This window comes from Myotis brandtii, unplaced genomic scaffold (assembly GCF_000412655.1).
Source record: "Myotis brandtii unplaced genomic scaffold, ASM41265v1 scaffold647, whole genome shotgun sequence".
In the NCBI taxonomy this organism is placed as follows: domain Eukaryota; kingdom Metazoa; phylum Chordata; class Mammalia; order Chiroptera; family Vespertilionidae; genus Myotis; species Myotis brandtii.
The window spans coordinates 1382532-1401303 of record NW_005370500.1 but is presented as its reverse complement, the minus strand read 5'-3'; positions in this window follow the sequence as shown (position 1 = coordinate 1401303).

Sequence of the window (18772 nt, the reverse complement as noted above, 5' to 3'; positions counted from 1 at the left end):
CAGGACACCTGAACCTTGCTAATGTATTTGGCTAGAGTCAGTCACGTCTGTAGCTCACAGTGCTCCAATGGTTCCTTCTCTTTACACTTAGAATAAAATCCAAACCATTTCCAAGGTATATAAGACCCACTGATCTAGCCTCTGCTTTTGTTGGTCTTGTGTTTTATCACTCACAACCCCTTAAAGTTCATGGTCCTCCAGTCCCATGGGATTGTTCTCAGCTCCCTGGGTTTGCCACCATGTTTGCCTTAGGAATCATGCATTTGCTGTTTCCACTACCTGGATAGCAAGATCCCAGCATGCCTGGTCTTCAGATCTCAGCCCATCTGTCACCTATCACCTCCTTCCATGCTCAAGCTTCCCGGCCTAGTTACTCTGCTGATCTATTCTCCTTATAACCACTTCTCAGGATCAGCAATTCTTGCTCATTTGTTTCTTGTCCATTTTCTCACCCTCTCCCAACAGGAGACCTCTCAGGTCCTATTCACTCCAGTATCTCCAGCACTCAACAGAATGGAGCTCAATAACTACAGGTTGACATAACAAAAGACTAAATGAAAGAATCTTTAAAATATGAAGGTCAGATGCTATAAACTATGCTTCAGCCTTGGGTTTCAATCATTCAGGATCAAGTTCAATGATCTCTAACAGACCATGAACTTGTTGAGGCTAAGAATTCTGCCTTCTTTGCCCCTGCAGCACCCATTGTTCAAGAAAGTTTGCTGTCTACACAAAGCAAGGGAGCAAGGGAGGGAGAAAGGGAGGGAGGGAAGGAGAGAGGGAGGGAGGAAGGGAAGGGGGAAGAATTTGTCACCAGATGTGCTATGACGCTTCCTGCAGCAAACAACCATGAATTTGCTGCTGGGCTTGTGGCCATAAGGATCCACTCTCAGATTAATTCAGGGCACAGAAGTGCTGTCAAGTATCTGAGGGAGTGTGGAAGGTGGTGCTGGGGAATTCTCTGCTGGGCTGCTACTAAACCATGGGAAGCCAACACTGAGCAAGTGAGAGACACGCTTTCCCAAGAGCCTCGAGGAAAAGATCTTTTAAATCAGGGAACCAGATGGTCTGCATTATTAAAGGGTGACTCTCAAAGGCAAATCCTCTTTTTTTCTTCCCTTTAATACTCACCTTGGTGAAAGGTGAACTTCTACTTTGGAATCAATCTCTCTAAGGTCCTCTGTGTTCATCCCCAACCTCTGTTCAAAAGCAGGACATTTGACCTCTGCTGTCTTCGCAGTGTTTATGAGGAGGGAGCGGAACATGTCCCCAGCAGCCCAAGGGTGCCATTTTTGCCCACAGGAGGAAAGTTGCATCTCGGAGACGGGGAACTGATCCTACCGACATCTAAAGCTTGACTGTCGGAGAGAACACCCAAACTGCTACATTTACTCTCCAAACATCTGTTGTGTTTTTATAATTCTACCCCGCCCCCCAGGATGCTTTCTGTAAAATGCCCTGCAATAGCTCCCCATTGCCCATTCTGGGAAGACAACAGGATGTACTGAAAAGATGGAACTGCTCTGAGTTTGGCCACAAAGTAGCTATGGGATCTTGGACAAGTCCAATCATCTCCTTGGGGCTGTTCCTTGTACTGAACCAGATGATTGTACATGTGTTGGGAAGAAAAATGATTAAAATAATGACTTAAATTAGAATTAAAGATAGCAACTTCTGACTTTTAAAGGAGTTCCAAAATTATTTCAGTAACAATCTTTGCTTGTTTTTTGTTTGGCTTGTTTTGTCTTGAACTAATTCAGTGACTCTCAAAGTGCCATCCCCAGATTCACATCATCTGGGGAACTCATTGAAAATAAAATTTATCCAGTTATCTACTAGGACATACAGGGATTGAAGAGGAATAAGACATACAAACTGACTCAGACCAAGGTTTCTCAACTTCAAGACCATTGACATTTAGACCAGATCATTCCTTGTCATGGGGATAGTCAAGTGCATTGTAGGATGTTTAGCAGCATCTCTGGCCTCTACCCACCAAATGCCAGTAGCAATGCCCCCAGTTTTGACAACTCAGGATGTCTCCAGACACTGCCAAATGTCCCTGGGGCACAAAATCACTCTGGGTTGAGAATTGCTGCTTGACAAAAACTCAATATCTCATGAAGATATCAAAATAACAAAAAAAATTATAAAATCATGGTGGCAGACATTTGCCTTGTTTGGTCATCATGTCCATTCCACCTTCTTTCAGGAACAACTCTCAGATCTCTTTAAGGGAGACTACCATTCTTCTGGATGCTGTCTATGCTGTCTGTTTGGACTGTTGATCAATGTGTTCTCACCCTTCCCCACTCCGGCTAAGGGAAAGACCCATCCCCTGAACCTGGGCCAAGGAACACACCCTCCCTGGAGTGTTTCTTATAAGTAATCAAAAAAAGTCTCACGTTCATTGGAATTGCTCACTGCAGAAGGGGCAGTTGAATGAAACTCTAGAAAAGTTTCTGCAATAAACACCTTCTGGAACTTTCTAAGTTTCTATCTTTTCTAAATTTAGTTAAAAGCATCCAACAACCCTTCAAATGAATTCCCTTTTTGGTTATATCACTCAGAGTAGGTTTCTGTTGTTTGCCATTAAATCACCACTAATAGAATTACTCATAGTACCTTAAAAGGATAGAAAATAGGAAAGCAGAAAATTACTAGCATAATCTGAAACTGAATATAAATGTATCTGATTACATATAAATATATGTGTATCTAGGAACAAAGATATATATATGAAAAAGTATACTCAAATATTAAAAAGCAGTTGCAGTTGGGACATAACATTACAGATCATTTGTATTAAGATATTTTCTGTAATTTTCATTTCTTGTATTTTTCTACATATTAATTTTAATAATCTCTTGCATATCACATACAGGTATATTTGCTTCATTTAAGTCCTATATATTTTATTTTTATTTTATTTTTTAAATATTTTTCTTTTTACTGATTTCAGAGAGGAAGGAAGTGGGAGAGAGATAGAAACATCAATGATGAGAGAGAATCATTGATCGGCTGCCTCTTGCACTCCCCCTACTGGGGATCGAGCCTGCAACCTAGGCATGTGCCCTTGACTGGAATCGAACCCAGGACCCTTCAGTCCACAGGCTGACACTCTATCCACTGAGCCAAACCAGCTAGGGCAGTCCTATGTATTTTCAAAAGACAGATCTGAAATGCCCATGGCTATCACATATGACATTATGCTATTTTATGTTTTATTAGTCAAACATTTAGCAGCCTACTAACAAATGAACCTCATTTGAAGCCAAAAATATTTATTTTATTTATCTGAAATTAAAATGAATAACACTAATGGGTTTGAACAAGTCTACATTTTTTCCACTTTTACTTACAATCCAACTTACCAACTGACCTCAAAACACTTTGATTTTGAGGTCAGGTAGCTGCATTCATTAGTAAAATGTTTTTACTAATTACTAAGGGTTTGCTGCTCTAACCCTTAATAACTTAGAATGCTTGATATGTCCCTGTTGGCGAGTCGAAATTGGAAAGAGCCGTGATAACAAAAGCAAATGGAAAAGGACCACATTGGAGACAGATGTATAATTAACAAGCCCCTTTATCTAAACTTTCATTAAAGACAAACAATCAAACGTTGAGCTATAAAAGGCACAGCTTTTAATTAGAGTGTAACTTCCTTTCAAGAGCCGCTCTGCCTTGAACAAGCCTTTGTCCGCATCCGTCCCAAACAGCACCCCTTCCCAGCGAGGCTAGTTGGTACTTCACCACATTCAAACCACAAGGTAAACTGAAAACCGGGGTATAATACTTTGTCACTAAAAACAATTGCTTTAGAGATTTAAAGGATATTTAAAGAGTCAGCATTTAAGACAATTCTTTATTTCCAGACTCACCTCTGACAGACTTCCATGAATGGCAAGGACAAATACTACCTAACGCTTTTAATTATTTGTTTTCAAGAACTGGAGAGGAAAGGCCCTACTCTTTTATTTGTAAAAAACATTTTATAAACCTGAAAATCAGATTAAGGTGGCAAAAAATAAAAAATAAAAACATCTGCACATTACCCCTGCCATCTACACACGAGGCCGGGCCATAGAGGGAGAGGACATTAGGGTCCCTGCATATACTGCAACCCACCCAGAAAGAAAGCATCCCTTGGATCCTTCCATCAGCACAAATATTCCAGCTCTGTCCCATCCTGCTCTGGCTTGGCGTTGTTCCACTTGGGCCCCTGGCTGGCTTCCTTTCCTCCTGCTCTTGGCATTTTTCCAGTAAGTCCCCAATGGTTAGGCATTAACACGCTGCTTGCATGCTGCAGGCTTTGTCTGTGTCAGCCTTTACCACATCCTCATAATACCTGCCCTCCCCAATTCATGCAATATCACCATTCACTGCATAACCAGAGAACACAGCAGAGCAGCCCTACCCCCGCATGGGAGGCAGTCAGAACAGGGCCACCTGGAGTCAGACAGATTGGGTTAAACAGCAACTGGGTTCCTTCTTAGCCAAGGGTGACCTTGGTGTGAATTACCTATTTTCTCTGCCTTTATTCCTGCCTCGGTAAGAACAGGGATAATGACACCGCCTTTATGGGAATATTGTAAGGACTAATCGAAGGAAGCTAGTGCGTGTAAGAAAAGCTGAGCACAGTGCCTGGCGCATGGTAAACACTCAGCAAATGGCAGCTTCATTATTTCTCATTTGCATATTTAGGTCAAGTTTTATGCCTACACAGACTTTTGCCTACATATGATTTAAGGGTTACCGAAGTTGCTATCACAGAAATTTTCTAATCTATCTCAGCACCCCAGATCCCCATCCCTCACATCCCCCGAGACTCCTATATCAATGCAAAAATGTGAACCAGAAAGAATGGAACATTAAACTGTTTTCACTCACTAACAATAATTTGTTTATCAAATTAGCTATCCCAGTCAACTAGCAGATCTCTGTCCCAATGCGGCAAGCATATGCTGAACACCTATTACTGCAGGGAGCAGCTAAGAGCTGAGGAGGAAACAGAGGTGAGCGAGAGCTGGTTCCTGGCTCCGTGGGGCTCACAAACGACACACATATGTGCATGTACATCCCAAAATATCAGGAATACCTCAGGTGTGGAACTGTTGTGTATACATGTTTTTATGGAAAGGGAGTTGCTATGGGCTGAATATTTGTGTCCCTCAAAATCCATATGTGGAGATCCTACCCCTAATGCGTTGCTGTTAGGAGGCGGGGCCTCTGGGAGGTGATCAGTTATGAGGGTGGAGCCTTGCTGTGATGTCACAGACGGAAGATGTGAAGATAGCCATCTATGAACCCTGAAGTGGGCCTGGGCATGTGCCCTGCCCTGGAATTGAACCCACTAACCTTTGGTGCACAGGATGATGCTCCAACTGAGCCATCCGGCCAAGGCAATTTTTAATGACAAAAACAGTGGTTTATCTTTCTTTGACCTTTTTCTATCTACACCCAAACCAAGTTCTCAGAAATAAGCAAACACAAATAGTGCTTCAAACCTTCTCGGGCCTCCCTTGAAAGCCCTCAGGTGGCACTTCTCAGAAAGACAACATATTGATGTTCTCCTCTGGCTCAGAGAGTCACCTGACACCCTGAGGCCTTCAGAATTTCTGCTTCAAAGGACAAGGATGAATTTCCGATGAAGAGAACATTTTACTGCTTATTTTTTAATAAACAAAAAAATGTCTTTCAGTTACTTGCAGTCACATATTTTTCCCCTAAAAAGGGCAGAATATGTAAGAAAAATATCAGTATCAAACTTTCTAAAGAGCATGGCTTTTACTTAATTTTGCAAATCAAGGGAAATTGCGGAGCATTTCCAAACTGAGGCTGGGTGTCTTCTTCCCTCGTGTATTTTTTGGCGCCCATTGGAATACTGGCAAAAACACGGCACTGGGGTGTTTGTGCTCGCGCTTATTCCGTGCAGGGAGATCCAGGTGAAGGAACCGGGTAGATCTGAGGGCCTGAGGGCTGGCTTTGCACCTGAGGCTCTGTGGGTACAACCATGCCGCTTCAAGTTCAAGGTGGGAGCAGAGCACCCACCATATGAATCCCTGCAGATTCAATGAGAATTCAGCACATGCATGTGTATATATCTGCATTTTCTGAATTTTCTACCGGAAACTTGCATTATAATTATAGTTTTTGGTAAAAAGAAAAGACTTCGAATGTCTCTCACAAACTTAATGATAATTGTTGCCACCCGTTTAATGTTTTATATCCTTTTGGTGGCAATGAAACATTGCTTACAGATTTATTTTTCATCAGGATATTAAAATATTTTTCCTGCTCATAAATTCATTCCAATGTGTCAAGGAAAACTCCCTCCAGAAGAGGCGTGCGGAGCAGAGCGCAGCGGAGGAGGAAATATGCCTGCCCGCCTTGCGCCCAGCTTCCCACGGGAATGAATGATGCCCCTTCCTGCGGGGTTGGGACTTGGTTCAGTGAGGCCCAGGCTGCGGGCAGAGGCGGCTTCCCGTGCTCTCGCCAGCACCTGTATCTTAGGAGAGCGAGGCCAGCAGGGTGAAATGGGGCACGCGGCCCGGGTAAATCCACCCAGGGAGGCGAAAACCCCCGAGACACTTGCATTTGTCTTGCAGGTGGTGTGTGCCCCACGGGAGCCCAGAACAAGGTCTGGTCTTGTTTACACCGCCACGGGTATTTCATTCCACGCCTATGGCAACATCTTCTTCTGTCTTTAACGACGGAGGAAGCCTTCGCTGAAAATGCAAGCGAGTCCTGTCTGCGTTTCACTGAGGATGACTATTTGCAAGCAAAACAAAAACCAGGTTCCTCTGCAGGAAGTGCGCTTCCGTGAAGATGGGGCTGGAACCGAGCGAGGGGAGCATGGAGCTGGGAGCGCACGAGGGAGTCACAGGTGAGGCGGCTGCATTTATCTTGCGCTGTCGCCTCGGTCTCTCTGTGTAACCTCATCGCAGCGCGCTGCCCTTGTCATGTTCTTCTTCATTTGGAGACACTCGAAGCGGCCCTAACCTCATTATATTCATGATTAGTGACTCGCCGAGGAGAATTCCATTTTTCAGCTCCTCCGCTGCCGCCCAGGACATGCCACAGCACATCATTAGGATGTCGGGCTCTTGCCAAGCCTTGAGAGTCGCACAAACAGCGTGGGGACGGCCACTGCCGGGATCTGATGCCCAAAACCTCCGGTGTTTGCCAGCCGGCACACTGGCCAGGCGTCCTCTCTGACAGGGACCCGCCCAGAAGCCAGAAGCGGGCTGTGACAGTCTCTGGGGCTGAGCTCCTGGCCTCACATCCCCCACCTGCCTGGCCAGCCAGGTGAGCTCCTGCAGGTCACTCCTCTCCCTGAGTCTGCAAACAGGGACAAAAAAACACAAACCAACTCAAAAGACTGTCATTAGGATTACGAGGTAGTCATTTTAGGTGCATATATGTGCATATATGCATGTCTCACTTATAAGTGATACATTAGGATTACGAGGTAGTCATTTTAGGTGCATATATGCATGTCTCACTTGTAAGTGATACATATATATGTATATCTATATCTATCTAGAATATCTATCTATCTATCTATCTATCTATTCTATCTATCTATCTATTCTAGATAGATAGATAGATATAAAGAGCCAGGAGCCATCGCAACTGAATAGACGACCGAACAGGAGGGCGACCAGGCCAGCAGCGGGGGCAGTGAGGGACAACCAGACTGGCAGGGGGCACAGTTGGTGGCAACCAGGCTGGCAAGGGGGGCAGTGAGGGGTGACCAGGCTGGCAGAGGGGGGCAGTGAGGGGCGACCAGTCCATGGGGGGCAGTTGGGGGCAATTTTTTTTTGAAACCAGGCCAGCAGGGGGGGCAGTAAGGAGCAACAATGCTGCCGGGGGGAGGCAGTTGGGGGCAACCAGGTTGGCAGGGGGGGCAATTGGGGGTGACCAGGCAGGCAGGCAGAGGCAGTTAGGGGTGATCAAACAGGCAGGCAGGTGAGTAGTTAGGAGCCAGCGGTCCCAGATTGTGAGAGGGATGTCTGACTGCTGATTTAGCAATCGGACATCCCACAAGGAGTCCCAGATTGGAGGCGGTGCAGGCTGGGCTGAGGAGACCCCAACCGCCCATGCATAAATTTCCTACACCAGGCCTCTAGTGTATACATAAGAGGAATTTTTATACTCGAGAGAATATTTAAGTATGTACAGTAGATTCATTTCTTCTTCATGAATTGGGTTCTAAAGTCTTGTCTAGTCATAAGTACTCTTGAAAAACCCCTTGGGTCACCCACAAAGGCGGAACTGTAACATCTTTTAGGAAGTGTGGCCTAGCTCGTTTTCCTCCCCTGTTAAACCATGTTGTTGTTTCTGGATGAGCACCAGGTGTGGCCATGGTGAGAGACCTGCGCTCCATGAGGCATGGAGACGCAGAGAACTCCAGAGGAACACCCGGGTCCCCCATCTCACACCCAGGAAGCCAGCATGTCCTAAAATCCTCTCTCTTTCTGCCTCTTCCTCTCTCCCTAGGCATAAGGTTTAGTTGAATGAATGGAGTGTGGTTTACATAAATGACACCCGCATGAGGAATAATTAAGAAGTGTAATTGACCACAGCCAGGCTGTCAGGCTACGGGCTTATTTTGCTTTGGTTTCAGACTTGGTTTTAGGAATGTCTCCTGCACAGGCGAGGTCCTGCACAGACCCTGTCGCTGAAGAGTGTTTGAAAATGCAGATTCCAGGGCCACGCCTCTGAGAGTAGATCCATTCTGCCTAGGCTTGACCCTGGGGCGAGATACTGTGGAAACACTGGCTCAGAGTGATGGTGTTCTTAGAGACATTTTGGGTCTCCTTTAGGTTCACTTCTCACATTTGAGAAATCCGAGAGAATGATCTCTTGCTGAAATTCGGCTACCATTGCATTAGAAATGAAACATGAAGTGCTTCATCAAAAACAAATGCACACGGCAAATATAGAAGGCTAAAATTTTTTCAGTGAATACATTTGGTAATAGTTGCTTGCAATGTCCAATAATGGCCCAAATTCTAGGCCTTAATTCCAAGTATTTAACATACTGGCACTTCATTCATATGTGGAATTCAATGAACAAACTGAACTACCAAGCAAAATAGAGACAGACTCATAGATAGAGAGCAGGCAGACAGCTCTGGTAGAGGTGGGTCAGGGCGGGGGGAATGGGGGAGCTGAGCAAAATAAGAGAGAGAGAGAGAGAGAGAGAGAGAGAGAGAGCTAGCTCATGGACATAGACAACAGTGTGGTGATTGCAGGGGAGAGGAGGGGAGGTGGAAGAGGTCATAGAGGGAATAAATGGTGTTGGAAAAAATAAGATATAATAAAATAAATTATTTTTTAAGTTTTTAAAAAATATTTTTGTTATTGTTCTTTCAATTAGAAAAAGACCAAGAGCAAACACTGCATGTATTAATTCCAGAAAAGATCCCAACATGGAAATAATTATTTTTAAGAAGACAGAAGAGCCCTAGCTGGTTTTGCTCAGTGGATAGAGCATCGGCCTACAGACTGAAGGGTCCAGGGTTCAATTCTGGAGGGCACATGTTGTGGGCTCGATCCCCAGTGTGGGGCATGCAGGAAGAATCTATCAATGATTCTCTCTCATCATTGATGTTTCTCTCTCTCCCTTTCCCCTTCCCATCTGAAATCAATAAAAATATTTTTTTTAAAAACACACACAAGACAGAACTAAATTCAATGAGGTGTCCAGGATGGCATCCAGGAACAGGGAAAAAGCCAAAACAGAAAAGCTGCTGAAATGCAAATAAAAGGAGGGACTTCCTTATGGGATGCACCAATCCTGAGCTCCCAGTGTTTACAAATGCGCCCTGCTCATGTGACTGACATTACAGGGAACTGGGTGAGGGCATTCAGGAACTCTCTCTTTATCTTTGCAAAATTTCTCTAAATCTAACATGACTACAAAATTAAAAGCTGAGTTTTCAAAAGTGGCAGTAGAGCCTACTATGTATGAGCATGAGTTTTAAGTCAGATTGATCTTAGTTGGCTCTTGGACCAAATCATAGGCTCAGCCCTCACCAGCTGTGTGGACTTGAGTGAGTTACTCTATTTCTCAGGGCCTTAAGTTCTTCATCTGTTAACTGGGGATGATACCTCTACCTACATCTTAAGATGGTTGTGAAGATTGAGTTAAAACACACAAAGTGTTTAAAACTGGCTGGTAAGTAACAAAGACCCTCTCAGTGTTGCACCAACTCCTAAACCTGCTGGGACAATAAGGTGAAATGAAGCAAGTAAGCATCAGCACGGTGTGTGCACATAGAGCACCTAAAATATCACTTGCCATAGAATAAGCACCAATAAATGGTGGTTCTAATTATTACCATTAATATTAATAAAAGCTACTGGGTAACCTGCCTAGTTCTGGCTTGCAAGAGACAAGGATTTCAGATTTGACCTCATTAGCTCCTCCTGGCCACTGCTTGGTATGCATTTCTAAAAATGGAACATGGTGGGGTGCTCATAGCTCCTACCCTCTCCTCTTTGCAGAAAGCAAGAGCCATCCCTGGTCCAGGAATCTGGTTGCAATAGACTGAAAACACAATCCAGACTGACCCCATGAAAAAGGGTGCTCACTGGCTTGTGAAAACGGAAGGCTGACTCTGGGGACTCCAAGGCTGTGTTCTTCTCCAGGCTGGCTTCATTCTCAAGTTTCAATGACAAGAAATAACTGCCCAGAGCTCTAAGTACTAGGTCTCCAATGGTGCACATCCACAAGGAAGGAAAGTCACTGTTCCCTGAAATGTGAACCAAAGGCCAGAGCCTGAGTCAGCAAGGGTCCTGTCCATCCCACACCAACCACAGTGGTCAGGGGGGTGGGATTCACTGACCTGCTGGATTTGACCCACCTTCCCATTCCAGGTATTGGAGGTGAAGTCAGTCTCACTCAGACCAAATGGATTGAGAATAGAGAGGAGTGTTGCCCCCAAAGAAATTCCAGTTATTGCAGCCAAACGCATAGGGAACGATGCTGTGTGGCCATAAAACAGCATATGTTCAGTATAATCAGGTGGATTTCATAATTGATGATCACAGTTGGCCAAGCAGATGCAAACCTTCAGGAAGAGAAAAGCAGACACCCTGCTCCCCTTCCTTTCCAACGGAGCTGCCAGGTCCAGTTGCCTTGGGAGTGAACCCCGCACAGCCACAGACCTCTCCAGCCTTTGAGGGCACACAACTCTGATTTGATTCAATGTCCATTTATCAAGTGCTTACTGCATGCCAGGCACTGTGCAAGGTCCCTCATTCTAAATTATTGACACTTAATTAAAAGAAACAGTATACACCCTGGTGAAACCCTAAAATTTTTAAATAGCTTTATTGAGGTATCATTTTAATACCGTAAAATTCACCTGTTTTAAGTGAACAATTCAGTAATTTCTAGTTGATTTAAAGAATTGTACAACCAGTACCAGAATCCAGTTTTACATTTCATCATCCAAATAGATCCCTCATGCCCACTCAAGTTCATCCACATTCACTTTCCTAGCCCCAAGCAACACCTAGCAAGCTGACTCTGCCTTTACAGACTTGCCTTTGCTGGACATTTCTCATGGATGGAATCACATATAATGTCTGGTCTTTTGTTTCTAGTCTCTTTCAATTAGCACAGTGTTTTGGAGGTTTTATACCAGAAAATGTTGTAGCAGGTATGAGTATTTTGTTCATTTTTCTTGATGGTTAGCCTTTCATTGTATGTCTGGACCACAGTTTGTTTGTCCATCCATCAGCTGATGGACATTATATTGTTTACACTTTTTGCATATTACTAGTCATGAACATTTGAATACAAGTTTTTGTGTGGACATATCCTTTCATTTCTCCCAGGTAAATACCTAAAAATAGAACGTGTCATAAAAACACCCCCACATTTTATGAAATGAAAGTTAAAACACTTATTTTTGTGCCCACTTTTTTCTGCAAGTAGAAATGTCCAAAACTAAGTCAGTACTACTTGAAAGTTTAAATCCAGTCTTCACTCCTGGCAAATCATATTCTTAGTATTACACACATAACCCTAAGAAAGGGTTGAACCTCTATGGACCAGCCTTTCAAGCAGGTTATGTAAAAACAAAACAGACAAAAAATCTAGCACTGTCTGGTAACCAAAAGTGATTACATTAGCAGTCCAATCTATTTGTATCACTCAAGGAAAATGTGTGATCTAATTTATATCCCACACGCGTTATGAAATCTCCCTTCCTTTTCTTTCTAATTTACTGCTCAATCCACAGGACTTTTTGCCTGTCCCCTCCTCTCCTCTCTCTTCTCTGGCATTGGACAGGGCTCTCTGATTTGTCCCTGTGCTGGACACTGTCTGAGGAAGCCAAGGACCCACTGCCTCTTCAATGCTAAAAGCTGGTTCAGGAAAATAAACATCCAACCTGCCATCCCACTGAAATGCCTGTGAAATTTTGCCCAGCCAGTTTCTTGGACAGATTGCAGGGATATTAGCCTTAGTTTCTTTGTCCATGACTCCATCAGGGTATTGGGTCAGTCCCGATGGGCCAGGTTCTGCTGTGGTAACAAACAATCCCCAAATCGCCATGCCTTATAACAACTACATGGTCACTGTGGGTTGGCAGGGAAGCTCTGCTCATATCTGTCACTCAGGGTCCAGGTGGACAGTGTAGCCATCCCCTCAATACCACCAAGCCTATGCTTCAGTGACAAAGAGCATTAGAGGGTCTTACACTGGTAATTAAATATTTTTCCCAGAAGTGACACATATCACTTCTACTTGCAACCCATTGGCAAGAACTAGTCAATGACCCCACTCAATGACAAGGAGGCTGGGAAGAATCCTACCACATGCTCAGAAAATGGGACAATAGGGTATATTTGACAAATAGGACTAATGACTATCATGCTATCAGTTTCCTCACAACACCCACATTTGTAAACTAAGGGGAATTTTATCAGGTCATTAGTTGCCTTCACTCTAGACTAGGATTTACACCACCCCCATTCTGCATCTCCACTCCAGATTCTTCTCTCGCACCAGCTCATTGGAATTGTCTAGTCTGTTTTATTGGCTTGCATCTTTTCCTGATCTTATTTGGTCTAAGACCTGGACCATAGTTCTTGAACTTAGAAGCTAAAAAATGTGGTGCTTTATTTACTGAACTTTCTTTTTAAAAAAATATATTTTATTGATTTTACAGAGAGGAAGGGAGAGGAATAGAGAGTTAGAAACATCGATGAGAGAGAAACATGGACCAGCTGCCTCCTGCACACCCCTTACTGGGGATGTGCCCACAACCAAGGTACATGCCCCTGGCCGGAATCGAACCTGGGACCCTTCAGTCCGCAGGCCGACGCTCTATCCACTGAGCCAAACCAGTTAGGGCTAGAATAGCTTGGGTATGTGAATCTACTTTTTTCAACCATAAATTTTATTAAATTTAAATGTATACTGAGTGTTAGGTTTGATCAAATAATTGAATTATGCCTTAACTCTCTATCCCTCTCCCTTCCTCTCTGTAAAATCAATAAAATATATTTTTTTAAAAAGAAAGTTCAGTAAATAAAGCACCACATTTTTTAGCTTCTAAGTTCAAGAACTATGGTCCAGGTCTTAGACCAAATAAGATCAGGAAAAGATGCAAGCCAATAAAACAGACTAGACAATTCCAATGAGCTGGTGCGAGAGAAGAATCTGGAGTGGAGATGCAGAATGGGGGTGGTGTAAATCCTAGTCTAGAGTGAAGGCAACTAATGACCTGATAAAATTCCCCTTAGTGTTCAGGGTCTGAGAACAGAGAAACCAGGCCATCCTTCTAAACAGCAAACTGGAAGAAGTCTCTCAAGCTATCAGGCTGTGGAGTCATGCAGACAAAAGGGCACATACACATATCTGTGCTCTCTTTTAAAATTGTCTGAACTATTAGTGTGCCTTTATTTTTCCACTGCTGTTTTAGAACAGTCTAACCAAGTCCCCTAAAAATCTTGCTGGGGTTTCAATTGGGACTGCTTTGAATTTGTAGACTAATTTCGGGGATAATTGACATCTTTACAACATTAAGTTTTCTCATCCAAAAACATAAGCAGCTATTTACATTCACCTTTTGTTCTATATCTTTCAATATTTTTTTTTTTCTGGAAAGAGTTTGTGCATATTTTGTTAAGCTTACTTCTAAATATTTTATATGTATTTATTGATGTTGTCCACCTGATGTCAGTTTTCAGAAAAAAAAATGTAGTAAGATCTCCTCTTGTGCTTATGGTTGCCTTTATTTCTTTGTAATTCTGTCAGTTTTAAAATATATGCATAACAGGATGTTAAAATTGAAATTTTGATCAGGACTCTGTCAAAGATTCATAAATAGCTGAAGTAAAACCAATGAATCATTGAAATATTAATTAGTAAAAATTTATTTGGCACACACCAAAAAGACAGTTTGCAAACTGGGAGCATTAAAACCAAAACATGGAATGAGGCTCAGGGGTATGTGTTATAAAGCAGTTTATATAGTGAGGAAGCAGCAACTGTTCATCAGAGTGATCGGTTATAATAGAATTTTCTTAAGTGATAGGGAATTGGTCAGTGGTTACCTCATATCAACCTTGGGAATCAGTTCATGTTACTAATGATTTTCAGAGGCATAAGCAAGAAATGACCAAGGACAAGTTAGTCTTGCAAAATAAGCTAAATTATGCTTTATCTTTTAAAAAATCTATCTTTATTGTTTTTTGTTTTTTTTGCATCTTATCCATTTTATTTATTTATTTATTTTTTAAATCTTTATTGTTCAGATTACATTTGTTCCTCTTTTTTTTTTCCCCCATAACTCCCCTCCTCCCAGTTCCCACCCCACCCTCCGCCCTCACTCCCCACCCACTGTCCTCATCCATAGGTGCACGATTTTTGTCCAGTTTCTTCCCGCATCTCCCATTCCCCTTTCCCCCCCAAGAATAGTCAGTCCATTCCCTTTCTATGTCCCTGATTCATTATAATCACCAGTTCATTCTGTACATCAGATTATTTATTCACTTGGTTCTTAGATTCACTTGTTGATAGATGCATGTTTGTTGTTCACAATTTGTATCTTTACCTTTTTCTTCTTCCTCTTCTTAAAGGATACCTTTCAGCATTTCGTATAATACTGGTTTAGTGGTGATGAACTCCTTTAGCTTTTCCTTATCTGTGAAGCTCTTTATCTGACCTTCAATTCTGAATGATAGCTTTGCTGGATAAAGTATTCTTGGTTGTAGGTTCTTGGTATTCAGCACTTTGAATATTTCTTGCCATTCCCTTCTGGCCTGCCAAGTTTCTGTTGAGAAATCAGCTGACAGTCGTATGGGTATTCCCTTGTAGGTAATTGAGTCTCTTTCTCTTGCTGCTTTTAAGATTCTCTCTTTGTCTTTTGCTCTTGGCATTTTAATTATGATGTGTCTTGGTGTGGTCCTCTTTGGATTCCTTTTGTTTGGGGTTCTCTGCGCTTCTTGGACCTGTAAGTCCATTTCTTTCACCAGGTGGGGGAAGTTTTCTGCCATTATTTCTTCAAATAGGTTTTCAATATCTTGCTGTCTCTCATCTTCTGGCACCCCAATTATTCTGATGTTTGTACGCTTGAAGCTGTCCCAGAGGCTCCTTACACTATCTTCGTATTTTCGGATTCTTTTTTCATTTTGCTTTTCCGGTTGGGTGTTTTTTGCTTCTTCGCATTTCAAATCTTTGGCTTGATTCTTGCGCTCCTCTGGTCTGCTATTGGGTGTAATATTCTTTATTTCCGACCGTGTATGCTTAATTTCTAGTTGTTTCTTTATCATAGCATCGAGGGTCTCATTAGTTTTCGTGAGGCTCTCCAGAAGTTTATTGCAAGCCCTCAAAATTGCGTTTTTTAGCTCTATATCCTCCATTTCTGTCATGTTTTTTTGTCTCCGCATTTTTTATGCTTTCTTGGTGCACCCTCTAGTGGTCTTTGTGCGCAGTCTTGTTCTAGTTGAGCCTTGATTGTTGTAGTTAATACTAGAGGGATTTGACCACCAGGCCGACTGGCTGTGTGAATCAGCTGTGTCTGCCGCGGAAAACTTCTGTCCTCTGGGGAGGTGCTAATCTAGCCTTTGCCTGAGGCGATCTGGCAAATGGCTCTGCGCAGGGCTTGGGCGGGGCGGGCTCAACAGGGCGGGCGGAGGGAGCCGTTATGGTGCCCTCAGTCCTGTTCCCAGAGGCTCTGCTTCTCAGAACCCCCGGAACCGCTGCAAACCTCGGAGGGAAAGCTGCCTTCCAACTGATGCCAGACACTCCCGCTTCTCCCGTTTGGGTCCGAGTCCCCAGCGATTCGCCCGTATCTGGAGCTCAGAGTCTGAGACTCCCCCCTGACCGAAAACGACAACCGCGCTCTCAGCCACCAGCCCGCTTTGCGCGCGCACCTCCGCACCTGAGTTTTTTCCACACTGCGCCTCCTCTGAGCCTCGGTGTGCTGTTATTTTTCCTTCTAGTTGAAGAGTCTCTCCTCAGCCAGCCTTCCTGTGGTTCTGGGTGATGTCCGTTCCGTCTTTTAGTTGTATTTTTGAAGTGGTTGTTTGCGGCAGCAGTCTCCGGTGTTTACCTATGCTGCCATCTTGGTCTCTCCCATGAGGAACTGTATTAAATGGTCACGGCATTAGGAAGGTTGAGAACCACTCTTGCTATTTTTTTTTAAAAGCTGAACTTATTCTAGCTCATTAGCCAGTTCCAGAAAACTTGGTGTAATGCGAATTTTCATCACTCACCTTTAATTTTGAAACATTTAGGGAGAATTCCTTATTTAAAGAATTTTGGTGAACACTTTTATTCTCTCTCTTTCTTGAGAATAATTATTATCTAAATTAATTCTTATGTTCTGGGCTTCATTAACATGGAATGCATTTAGTCATTCATGCGCTCAATGGCTCACAATATTTAGCGAGCTAACTATTCTCTTCAGGTTGGTCCTCTGAGCTCCAGGAATCCATTCTGGGCTCACATGCTGAGGAGCCTTCAGTTGAGGCTTCATGCACCAAGGTTCTCTTTCCTTAGGGCCTCTGCTCTGCCTTCTCTTCACCTGCTTTGCCCCAGTACTTCTCCTTTTGAGGGCCCCCAACAGCTCCCAGGGCTCAGCACTAGCTAATTCACATGCAGCAGGAGAGAGTGTGCATCTCACATGCAGCAGGAGAGAGAGGGGGGCATCTCTCCTAGAATCCCCAAGAGTCATCTCCTCTCACACCTTCATACATCCACACCTGAGCCAACTACAGAGGTCACAGGAATACACCTACACTCCTGGGACTGAGGGGGAGGTCAGTCCTCTCCAGACTGCAGGACCAATGATGAAGAAGGGATGGATTCCCAGAGGAAAATATGGATGCTGTTTGAAAAAGGGAGAATGAGTGCTGACGGGGAAGGCAATCAACGTGTGTCCACAAACATATCATTTGAGGAGCCCAACGCTACCATAATATAAACCATGATAATATTATGTGCTCACTGATCTTTAAAACAAAAAACTCCTCAGTATGTCAAACAAGATGCTAATATCAGCTAAGGATGAAATAAAAGGATGATTATGGAAGAGTATTGTTCTTAAACTTCAGTGTAGAGCATATCAAGATTATCCTTATGACATAAGTTTTTAATCCTCCACTTTTAAAGAATGACAAATACAAGATAAAATTATTTCACCCAGATTATCATTTCACTGTGATGTCATGACTTGACACAAGCCACATATCATGACTCAGCCTTTTTGCTTTCAAAATAATCATCAGGAATTCGAGTCAAGCCCCGTCTGAGGCAAAAAATATTTATTTTGGTTGTCTTCAGAGAACTGCACACAAAGTTGTTCAAACCATGGCCATTAGACTCCGATTTATATTTCTGTTTTACTTTTCTGCCACTGCAACTAATTCAGTCTAATCCATCTCTTTAGGATGATTGGGAAACTTTCAAAAGATAAATACTGACTGTTGTGAAATGTAGCCAGAGGAGGAAACAATTCAAATTAATCTTCCTAAATATCACTGTTAGTGAGCAATGATTTATTTTGCTCACTTAAAAAGAAGGATTTTTTTTTCACGCCTCTATAAACTGCTATTTGATATTGTGGCTAAGCCTTAGTTGACAAGAATTGTTTTAAGAAATGAAAACAGCCAGCACCAAAGCTAATAATGGTTGTTTTCTGTGTAATCTTGGGTTCACCCAGCCCACTTGGAAAGCATTTTTATCTGAATCACACTTGAAGACATAGTATTAGAGATCTTAAATTGGAATCTGTTGTCTGAGCAATGCTCAAGGCTAGATAAATAAAAAGAACCCTCGATTTATACATGTATTTAGGTGGGATGAAGGGCAAAGTTGGCTTCATGATAAACTGGAGTGCCTGGAACTTACACTCAACCACTCACATATTAAATGGTATCAGGAAAGTAAATAACATCAATTTCTTTCTATTTAGAACATGATCAGGACGTCTACTCTCCTAACAGCTGGCTCAGACAACAGGGGAAAAAACTGTGCTCTGTTGATAGTGTCTCTTCTCCACCAATAAAAGGAACAAATTGATGCCCGAGCTCTGAGGTCAGGGATGTGTTCGATGTTTGGACATTCCCCCAGGCACCATGCAGACAGTGAGCCCTGGCTAATTATCACCCATCTCCAGCACCCAAGCTCCCTTTGGGCTCCACGCCAGGGGGTCAGATTTGAGGCTCGACCTCAAAGCCAACATTGGACCTGAGCATAAGTAATTTTGGCCATTGAGGCGTGTGGGTGAGTTTATAAGCT